The following is a 9,313-nucleotide window of genomic DNA, read 5'->3' on the forward strand; positions in this document are numbered from 1 at the left end:
ATATTGTGTCTTGTAATCAGATAGAATTAACCCTAAATTGATTTGAATTTGTTTACTATACGTACTTGTTGGTAGTAACTAGTAACCAATTCATACTAAGATATCAAACATTCTCACGAAAATTAATAATTCTGGTATGAATAATTGACTAAATTCATACGAGGGTCAGGAAGCATGCTGTATAATATAAGTTGAATGTTGGAGGACCATGCAGCTTCTTCTCCTTCATCATGCAACTGCCCCAACTCCAATTGGTACCATCGATCTGAATTTTCCTTTTTTTGGGAGTTGCTTCTTCTCCTTCATCAAACAGCCTCAACAGTTTAGCTTCTCTGTGGTCAAATGAATCGCCATCTTCATCTTGATTAGACCAGCCTGTTGTCGCCAACTTTCTTTTTCTTGAAGCCTCGTCGATCGAAATTGCATCTTCAAATTCGATATCGATCGACTTCAATCAGCCTGTCGCCCATAAAAAATTAGATCTTAAAACCCTAATTTAGTATAGTTATGTGATTCTGCAATAAACAAGATTTGCATATAATGAGACTCATAAAATGTATTAAGTACTAGTACTATTTAACAAGAGCTACAATTCTATAAACATGCAAAATATCATCTCTAGTATTGTAACAACCCGCCCATCTAGGGTATAATAAATGCGGCGATCGTTATCTAAACAGACTTAAATGCATCAAAGATCATAGGCTAGGGTTTCATTTGAAAAGAGATTTTCACCAAAGCATTTAATGAACAATTTAATAGGAAAAGAATTAATGCTTTAGCAAAGAAAATCCAATAAAAGGCTATCACCATAAATGCTCCAAAGTAGCAAAGGTTCCAAAATATTTCCAAGTGTTCTATACCCAAAATATACCCACGAAATAACAGTATTTATCCCAATAAAAGATCATAAGTTTTCATAAAATAGCGGAAGCGACCAAGAAAGAAGTGAGGCTATGTATGGAGACACAACGACACCTTATTTACCATCAGATTATCATATTATTCTCTACTCAACACCGCCGCCCGCTCGTCACCACTCAACCTGCACATAAGGAAAACACATGCAGGGCTGAGTACGATAAACATACTCAATGGGCTCATTGCCGAAAACAGTTTTATCACAAATATAGTTATTATCATGCCATTTTCAAGTGTCCATCGGGGTTTTAACTTTAGAAAGACCCGAGGCACCAAAATATCTTCTTTCTCAAATATCACGGTCGCGCAACCATTTTTCTCATAGACGTTTACCATATCCTCATTCTACATGACAAGGACTGCGGCCGCAATCCAGGTCACTAGACCGGCCAACCCGTACGCCAGCACTCAGTCTAACATTGGTGTACACTAACCCAAGTAGAGTTTGCGGCTCTACAAGGATCCGAATTCGATTATAACAATAGTGGCATAGCCACGAGGGATAGGCACGACAAAACAAATCAAGGCATGATAACACATCTTTCATTCTCATCAATATCATTTTAGGACAATGTCCTTATTTTAAAAGAAAGCCCACCTCGTAGGTTTAGCTCGATAGATTTCTCTTCTCCTCGTTTATCACGCTGAGAGCGCGAAGTATCACCTTTAAATTAGGCGTATCACAAATCAGTTTCAATCATGGATCAATATTATGCATGACCTCACGTTTTCCCTTTTCCCCTTGATTATTTTCAAATTCATCAATATCAAAATCAAAGTATGATTAACATACCATTTATATTCAAATAATCATTCCAAGATCACCAACAATTCGTATCACACATGAGTGTTCCACACACACCACACATGCACACGATCACCACACATGTGCACGCCGATCGAGGCGTGCACACACACACACACGATCACGCGCACACACACACGTGTATCCCCAAAATTCACCGATTAAAACCCCTTTCGCTCGTTCTAGATACATGTGGATTCAAGAATACCGTTTAATCGGTAGAAGAAGAGAAGATCAATAATTAAAGTACCTTTTCCAAAAGAACGAACGGTAGAAACAAGGAATTAGTCTTGATTCTTCAATAATCTCTTGAATTTCACTTGAATTCTTCTCAATTGATGAAGAAATCTTGAAGAAAACTTGAAGAAAACTTGGAGAGAGTGGGGGTGTAATTTTCGAAAATATGGGGAGAGTGGGGGCGCCGGTTTTTGATGATGCTAGGGTTATGGTCTCTTCTCCTATTTATAGAGTGCCATATAATAATATCCAAATAATTAAATAAATAAATATTTGGAAGATATGGTAGAGATAATGGAGAGATTTGAGGAAGTGGCGTTGAAAATTGTTGAGAATAAGGAGGAATTCGAAAATTAGGCTTAAATAAATAGCCTATGATTTAATTTGAATATTTCACGGAGCAGAATAATATATCACGGAGCAAGAATAAAATAAAATACTCCCCAATTTAATATAGAAGTAGGCGTGTATTTCCTTCTTCCAACAAGGAATAAATTCAAATCCTAATTTAATTAGGATATGGCAAGATATGGTAGATATATCAAGATATGCTAGGATATTTTAGCATATTTATATTTATTCATGGAATAGAATAAATAAGGGATCAATAAAATAAATAATTCCTCCCTCCTTTCTAGATGAGATTTTCGAAAATCTCAAGGAAAAATCAAAGTGGATATTTCGAAAATTCCATGTAGGAATTAGAGTATTTGAACTTTGGATTTAATTTGGATAACTATCCCAAACAAATAATTAAATCCAAGAATAATACTGTTTCTTCTCCAATAATAGTAGTGGCCGAAAATTCCACATGAATTAAAATAAATGCTCCTATTATTTTTCTCACTCATCCCTTAGGAAAATAAATAATAATTCCCCCACAATTATATTTCTCCACATCAAATATTCACATATTCAAAATCAATCATCTCTTCACTTTCACTTCATCTTCTCATCGTATTGACCTTTCAACGGCCACATCATTTTTCCACATCTTTGACTATTCAATAGCCACGTCAACATTTCAACAAGTTGACTATTCAACTCAATCTCCATTCTCATACGCAATTAGGTCACAAAGACACTATGCAATTAATCACTCATCAAATAATTCACATATCATAGCCTTTAAGGCATTTAATGCAAAAATTTTATAACCCGAAAATTAGGGTTTGAAAAAGTGGGGCGTTACAAGTATCTATCAACTCCCTGTGTCCCATAAAAACAGCCTGAATTTTCTTTTTTGTCCATCACATATAAATAGTCCATATTCATTTATGGAAACTTTTTCTTCTCCTTTTTTACTTTATTATTTATCGGCCCACCATTTACTACATTATTTCAATTACTTTTTCTTCTTCTCTCTTACTTTACCAGTTACGCATTAACATCTGTGTCATCTTCAATTAGTCTATTTTTATGGGACGGTGGAAATATTTATTTATTAGACTTTGATTTTGTGTTAAGAGAAGTATTTTTAATTGATTTTATTCCGCTTCTTAATTCCTGTATGGCAATTTTAAGGAAAAATTATTTAATTTATAGTCTCGATATTTTTATGGTGATATCACCTTGACGAATGTTTATAAATTCTGTAAATAGTTATATTTATGGACATGAGAGCATCCGCATCGCGTCTCAATGCGGGCTCTATCTCGTCTCTCCGAGACGATACCGCATCGAGACAGTGATGCAAGCTCTCGTCTCTCTCCAGCTCGTCTCGCGCCTCGTCCGGGAGAGAAAGTTGGCGAGACGTCTCGTCACGCGCCTTGGCCACGTGGCGAGCTCCCGTTCGGGCGTGACGCCCACTCGCCGGCTTGCGAGTGGTCGTCGTTTATATTCGTTGAAGTGTTTGTTTTTGTTTTTTTTTTTTAAATTTAGGAAAAATTCAAAAATTTTTAAAAAAAATTACAAACATATACTAGCCGTTTATAGCCGTTTTTTTTTTCAAAATTTTAATTTTTTTTCCTATTTTTTTAAGCCTCTAATTACTTCTATAAATATCAAATCATTCCCACAAATTATCCACCATAAAAAAAACTCTCTATTCTCACTCAAATACTCTACATTCTTCGTCTCAAAACATTATTCTTCTACTAAATTTAATCCATTCATGGATCCATTTGAGAAAATGCGTCGAATAATGGAAGAATCGCTAGAAGAAGATCGACGTAGGGAGGAGGAGGAAGCCGTGGCTCATCAAAAGCGACCCCGGAGATACATCCGTCGTAACCGGGAGGAAGCCGCCGCAAGGTTGGTACGCGATTACTTCTGTGAGAACCCGGTATGGGGAGAGACCTACTTCTGTGTTTTGAGATTTTGAATTTAGAGAGAGTGAGCGAAAGATTTTAAATTATGTATTTTCTATTTTTTTTTAGGATTTTAATTATGTGTTTTATTTTTTTATTTTTTAAGGATTTTAAATTGTAATTTTATTTTATTTAATGAAGTGTATTTTTATTAATTGAATTTGTTGGAAATAAAAAAATAAAATAAAATTGAATGAATAGTTAAGGGATGAGATGGTTAAGAGATGGATGGATTCAGGTGTTGTCTCTTAGTTAAGAGACGGGGTGAAAAGTACACTGAGGCCCATGAATAGTGAAGAGATGAGACGGTTAAGAGATGCATAAGAGACAGAGATGCGGATGGCCTTATATAACATAGCGATCTAGAATAAGCAAGTGGATCAGATCGGTCAGAGTCAATAGGAAAACGAAATATGGTTGAATTGGACATATAGTTGAATGGAGGAATGTTATATTGCTAACTCAATACTTAATTGTTAACTACAACTAAATAAGAGCCATTAGATATTCAAATTAAGGGTATTAAGGTCAATTTAAAACAAATTAAGGTCAATTAGCCCCGGAATGTCAATACGATCAACAAAAAACGTCAATAAGGGTATTAAGGTCAATTTACAACAAATTAGTTGTAAATAACTTTTGAAATATATCTCATGACTTTAAAACTCATATAACTTTCTCGAACTAAATTTTGCACAACATATATCAAATTAAAGATAATTTCATAAGGATTGTAATGAGATCTTTCGATGTCAAAATTTGAAAAAAATTTCAATTTTTTCGTAAAGCAACAAATGTCAACATGATTTATAAAATATGTCAATATAATACATGTAGAATGTCAATATAAGCAATGTGTTAACATTCTTAAAGCATTGTTTTGATATTCTCAAAGCATTGTGTTGATATTTTCAAAACACTATATTGACATTTTCATCCAAAACCTTAATTCCTATAGTAGATGTCACTTTCCTTTTTAGTTTGTCCCACAAAAGATGTCACATTTCATTTTATAAAAAAAAACTCTATCTCACATTAATATAAATATACTATTTTCTCTCTCCATCTAACACACAAAATAACACCTCCTAAAATCCCGTGCTAATTCCCAAATGTGACGTCTACTATGGGACGGAGGGAATAGTTTTTTTTTATCCTTTTCGATTTAATTAATAAAAATAAAAATTATACGTGGAAAAATTTTAGACCACTAGATTTCTAAAATCCTGTGGTCTTAGCTGTAGTTAGCAATTAAATGATGAGTTAGCAATTGATCACTCCCCTGAACGTACATATTTATTTACTAAAGATCACTCCCATCGTCCCACAAAAGATGTCATACTTGTGGGACGACACTAGATTTTAGAAGGTTTTGTTTTGTGAGTTAAGTGGAGAGAGAAAATATAATATTTATATTAATGTTAGAGAAAACTTCTTTTTTCAAAAATGAAATTGTGACATCTTTAGTGGAACAAGCTTAAAAGAAAAGTGTGATATCTTTTATGCGACGGAGGGAGTACTACTTTCCTAGTATTTCGTGTATTTTGAAAACAATCTAACAATTACTATATGTATACGAACCATATTTTTTTTTGGGTAATCTTATAACTTACACGTATGAATGGCATATAAATATTTGGAAGAAAATTACCAATAGTTTGTTACAAACAAAAGTGTAGAAATAATAATACTATATATGGGTCTTCTTCCATTGCTTATAGCATCATAATCCAAAATTAAAACTAAATCTACACCCTTAGATTTTAAAATGAGTGGATAAGATTGAACCTTACGAATTTCAATAAATAGTAGACAAAATATCAACAAAAGGGTAATATCGTCATTATGTTATCTTATGATAATTTTCGTGAGTGTTTTTTTTAAATCAACATAGTGTATTACAAATATCAACAATATGACATAAGAATATCAACACTAGTACAAGAAAAAATCAATATATATTTATTGAGATTTTTACATGATTTTATTGAGATTTTATATGCATTATATTGATATTTTTTGATGTATTTGTTGATAAAAATCTGGTTATCAACGTTTACGAAAACTAAAATAAAAAATATCAAATTTCATCATCCGAATGTCGTCGGAACATATGCAATTGAGATCTCTTGGAATCCTTATAAAATTATCTTTAATTTGATATATTTTTTGCGAAAAAATAATTTAAATCGAGAGAGTTACGTAAATTTAAAGTTTTAAGATGATTTTAATGAGAGGGAATTGACATTAATACCCCTTATTTTTATTTAATAATTTTTTTAATTAAAAATATAATCCATGTGGCATTATTTCAATCACTAGATCTCCTAATCTAATGGCTAAAATTTGATCTTAATTTGAAATTGCTAATTAGTTAGTAATTGATCACTCCCATAATATATATTACTATAAGGATGAAACAAAATACTTGCAGAGTGTACTATTAAATTATAATCTCGTTATAGAAAGCAAAAAATTAGCATTATGTGGGTTTAAAATTTTATATGTAAATGTGAGTATAATAAAATACTATAAAATGAACAAATTAAAGTGTGATTAAATATGTTTAAGTCTATGGTATGGAGCGATGATATCTCGTTATTTTCCTAAATCGAATGGAATTGAAAAATCCCTACAACTGGAGATAAAATATGGATTGACCCCATTAATTATCTTTATCTTATCGTATTAGTATATCCCTAAATTCACCCTGACATCAATCTTCACTACCATCAATATTCCTACGGAGTTCTAAATATCTATAGCTGAAGCAGAATGAAAACAATCAAGCTATTTGGATTCTATCTCCCGGCTATACAAGATGATCATCAAGATTCGATTACCACCAACGATGAGGCTTCAAGAAAAAGAAAGTTTATCCCTTATCAAGAAGAAGATGATGATCATTCATTTAATGATGGAGAAGAAGATGCAGTTCCACCAATATCAGCGTTCTTTCCAGAAGAAGGTACTGATTCATTTATTCCCAAGAAATCTAAACTGTTGAATCTATCTGGTGATGGAAATGAAGGAGAAGAAGCCGTCCATCCTCTCTCATCAGTTACCACCGACGACGCCATTTTTGGGAAAAGAAAGTTAAGTTGTAATCAAGAAGAAGATGATGATGATGATTCATTTATTCCCAAGAAACCTAAATTGTTGAGGCTGATTGATGATGGGATGTCGGCGTCGGGAAGCCCTAATCAGAAGAAGCAGTTCCACCAAGAATGTTGGCCGAAGGAAGCTCAATTCAAGAAGAAGTCGACTGTGATTTATCTCTTTCCACAAAACCTAGAATGTTCAAGTTATTTGGAGTCTACATCTCCATTAATGATCAAGAGGGTCACACTGTTATACAAAACCCTAATCAAGATGATCAAGAGGAGGAGGTGGAGGATCAAGCTCCTATACAAAACCCTAATCAAGATGAGGAGGTGGAGGAAGAAGCTCCCGATCCAGTACCAGAGGGAAATGATCTAGTTTTCATGTTCGAGAAGGAGCTTACTTCTACTGATGTTGCACGGCATTACAATCGGTTGCTCATCACCAAAAGGGCTAGTTTGCGATTGATGGCAGCTTTGACGGAAGAAGAGAGGGGAAGGGTGGAAGCGAATGGAGGAGATAATCTGAGGGTTGTGACAACAGATCCAAATGGTGTTGAATACATATTGAAGTTAAAGAGGTGGTCTGATTCAGGTGTCCTAGTGTTGAAACATGAATGGGGGAAGCTTGTGCGCGCAAACGGGTTGCAGATGGGGGATTCCGTTGTCGGATGGGGCAATCGCGTAGACGATGAATTCCGTTTGTTTCTCTATATTATCAAGAATCGACTCAATTAGAAAGTCATGAATCTTAGGTCCTTGAATATATTTTTGCTTGTTATTGTTTAATGTAATTGAGTCATAGAGTAATATAAACTCTTTTCAAGCAGAAATCGTTTAAAAGGTTCTTGTTTTTGTTTCTATTTTTGGATTCATTTCTTATTTGTTCTCACCCTTCAATCTCTTTTTGACTCATTTCTGTTAGTTGGAAGCGTGGCTTCCTCTTTTCCCCAAGTGAATTTACCTATGAGTTACAAGTTACAAGTTACATGATTTACTAAAAATGAATTTAACTACAAGTTACATGTTTTAGTTAGAGAGAATGAGTAAAAGTTAGCAATAAGGTCTGGGTGGTGTAGTCGGTTATCACGCTAGTCTCACACACTAGAGGTCCCCGGGTAGAACCCGGGCTCAGACAATTCTGTGTGTTTTTGGTTTTTTAACTTTCATTCAAACTACTGTCTATAACTTGGTTGAGCCCCGGTTCAATCCCGGGTCAGACATGTTCAATTTCATTTATTCTTCTCCTTTTCTTGGCAGATCAGTTTCACTGAGTTTATAGTGTGTTTAGTTTAACTTAGTTATAGCTGAGTTGTAGGTTATAATATGAACTTATGAAGAATTTATTATAGGATTTATATGATGCCTAAATGTAAAAATAAATTATTTTGTGCCTTGTAATCAGATAAAATTAACCCGGACTCAGACATTTTTTTTTTGGTTTTTTAACTTCCATTCAAACTACTGTTGATAATTTAGTAGAGCCCCGATTCAATCCCGGGTCAGACATTTTCACTTTCATTTATTCTTCTTCTCCTTTTCATGGCATTATTGGTAGAGTTTCACTGATATGATGTCTAAATGTAAAATTAAATTATTTTGTGCCTTGTAATCAGATAAAATTAACCCAAATTTAATTTGAATCTGTTTGCTATAGAAGTCCCACATATTTGTTGGTAGTAACTAGTGACCAATTCATACTAATTAAGATCATTAAAAGTGCACATGAAAATTTAAAAAGTTTGATATGAATTGGCTAAATTCATACTTACGGTCAGGAAGCATGTTGTATAATAAAGTTGAATGTTGGAGGACAATGCAGCTGCTTCTCCTTCATCATCGAACTGCCTCAACAATTTAGGTTTCTTCTTCTTCTTCTTCTTCTTCTTCTTCTTCTTCTTCTTCTTCTTCTTCTTCTTCTTCTTCTTCTTCTTCTTCTT

At 33.7% G+C, this 9,313-nt stretch overlaps 1 non-coding gene across 1 annotated transcript; it reads left to right on the forward strand.

The window, feature by feature from the left end:
• The first annotated feature begins 8,437 nt into the window (after positions 1 to 8,437).
• Positions 8,438 to 8,511, forward strand: TRNAV-CAC (transfer RNA valine (anticodon CAC)). Its single transcript has one exon. It is a non-coding gene; the product is annotated as a tRNA-Val (tRNA).
• The last annotated feature ends 802 nt before the right edge of the window (positions 8,512 to 9,313 follow it).

This window comes from Salvia hispanica, chromosome 2 (assembly GCF_029641045.1).
Source record: "Salvia hispanica isolate PSC_SH4W2 chromosome 2, Shi_PSC_v1, whole genome shotgun sequence".
NCBI classification, from domain to species: Eukaryota; Viridiplantae; Streptophyta; class Magnoliopsida; order Lamiales; family Lamiaceae; genus Salvia; species Salvia hispanica.